The sequence below is a fragment of the Anopheles coluzzii genome, assembly GCF_943734685.1.
Source record: "Anopheles coluzzii chromosome X unlocalized genomic scaffold, AcolN3 X_unloc_75, whole genome shotgun sequence".
Taxonomy (NCBI): domain Eukaryota; kingdom Metazoa; phylum Arthropoda; class Insecta; order Diptera; family Culicidae; genus Anopheles; species Anopheles coluzzii.
Window position 1 is genome coordinate 27,501 of NW_026054508.1, and position 2,500 is coordinate 30,000.

General features: G+C 44.4%; 1 long non-coding RNA gene across 1 annotated transcript in view; it reads left to right on the plus strand.

The window, feature by feature from the left end:
- Positions 1–2,500, plus strand: part of LOC125908147 (uncharacterized) — a 22,102-nt gene that overhangs the window by 15,796 nt on the left and 3,806 nt on the right. The window lies entirely within an intron of this gene.

Here is a 2,500-nt window from a genome sequence, read left to right on the forward strand (position 1 = left end):
TGCTTCAGTTGAAGGGATGTACTAGTACAGTTATATTAATTGTTTATTTCACGATCTGGTCTTTTGGCTGGATCGCGAAAAAAACGCTAAGTCCCAAATCTTGAACTCGAGAGGAGAGCGCTGATGACAACCTTTTGGACTGGAGCTCCCTAGAATTCGGCTTTTTCCTACTTTAAAGGGATGCACTGTTGTATGTATTGTTTATTCACGATCTGGTCGTTGGATTGGATCGTGGAAAAAAAACGCTAAGTCCCAGATCCTGAACTCGACAGGAAAGCGCTGATGGCAAACATTCTGACTGGAAGTTCCTAGAAATCGGCTTTTTCCTTATTGGCATTATGTGGCACGTTTATTGTGGCTAGAACATTAATTATCCACCAAATGGCACCAACGCTTGGCGAAAGTCTCGAAACACTCCTATCCCGACGCACCAGCAACCGCAACACGATGCAAAATAAATTGCACGAGCTACTGATACTTGTACCATGCACGGTACACGGTACCAAAATATACCCCTGAAAGTGTGCAATTTGGTGCTATTCTAGGAAATTTGTTTGGGGAAGCCTAGCTACGCGTGTCGCACGTTGCATGGTCGTCGATCAGAGGCATGCAAAAGCACCTATCTAGGGGAATTACTTTACGTTCTAGTAGCAAGATCGATTTTCCGGTCTAGCACGGCAGTACGCCTGCATGCATACACTCCATGTACCAAAAATGTATCAACCTAGGCGTTGCTCAGTAGCTTTTGGCGGCACATGTAAAAAGTACTCGAGTTCAGATTCTTGGAACTTTGCGTATTGTTCAAAACTTATAACGAAAACTAAATTATAAATGGGTAAAAGGCTAGGCGTTTCTCAGTAGCTTTTGGCGCCACGTGGCAAAAGTATTCGAGTTCAGATTTCTGGGACTTAGCGTATTTTTCAAACCTGATAATGAAAATTGAAGTACAAATGGGGCATAAGCTAGGCGTTGCCCAGTAACTTTTTTCGCCACATGGAGGAAGTAGTCGAGCTCCAATTTCTGGGACGTAGCGTATTTTTCAATCATAATAAACCAAATCAAACATAAAAATCATGAAACTTACACCACGTCCCTAGGTTGTGCACAAAACGTAACGATAAAGTGCCGGCGAGGTTAGAGGTGCACCAAAATTGTGTACCGATTAGGAAAAGTACTCTATGTTGCTATGACTTGGGTAAAAAGTGTTGATTAACTGCTGGTTACGATAGACAGTTGCTTATCGTACACATCGCAAACGAACACCCCTTAGTGAGCAGTAGCAGAAGTCGATGGAACAAAGCGAATGCATTACAAACTGATCAAGTAAAATAAGGAACGCTACGTACTAGGACTTCTTTCCAAGAATGGTGTCCGCGACGGGAGGGCAAGCGTCCTTCCCAGGTTTCCCTAGTAAACCTTGTATGGTAAACATACCCAAGCGTGTCCGTAAGCACGCAACGATAGTCACGAACGAGCACATACCTAGGGAAAGTACTCTACGTACTAGGACTTCTGTCCAAGAATGGTGTCCGCGACGGTCGGGCACTGTGACGCAATTACCAAATCCTAGAATCGTACAAGCAGTGTGTACAAACATAAACATTAACGCGTTCGCTCGGGCTGCGCCGTCCGTGTTGAACACAAATGCGGGTGATTATATGAGTGGATGGACAAAAACATGCGTGGCGAAGACAATTTTCTGCACGATGTGCACATAGCTCATTTCGTCGTCCCGGGCGAATGGAAAAACACAAAAATCTCGAGTATCTTTCTAGGTTTCTGTTATAAAAGGGCAGGCCAAAAGGTGACCGGTTGAGATGAGCATTTTAAGCATGCAAGCACTTAATTGCAACTTTTCCTACAAAAACTAGGTACGTACACGTAGATTGTATCAACATGGACATCCATGATTGCGTACGCCCGGGCTGCGCCCTCCGTGTTGTACTTTCCCTGATTGGTACACAATTTTGGTGCAAGTGTACCAACATCGACATCTATGAACGCGTACGCTCGAGCTGCACCCTCCGTCTTGTACTTTCCCTGATCGGTACACAGTTTTGGTGCACGGCTATCCCGAAAGGCAACTTGTACCAACATCGACATCCATGAACGCGTACGTAGCGTACTTTCCCTGATCGGTACACAATGTTGGTGCACGGCATAGGAAATGGGCTTAAAATGGTCAAACTCAATCCATTTCCACTAAAGATAGTCAATAACAGCTGTGCCGATGAAGTAGGGCACGATGCAAGTCAATGTTATTTAATGAATTACATGTTCACCATACATTTCAGTACAAAATTGCTCGGTCAGACCTACAAAGTGCTATATCTCGAATACTAAACGTCGCAGATGGGTGTCGTAGAACAATTTTAAGTTCGTCTAACGATTCTACATCCGATTCTGGATAGTGGTTTTTCGACCACTTTTCAACATTTTGTGACACCCCGAACCTAGGGGCAGCTCCCTAGCTTTTTTCAAAAATGTGCACCGAACGGGC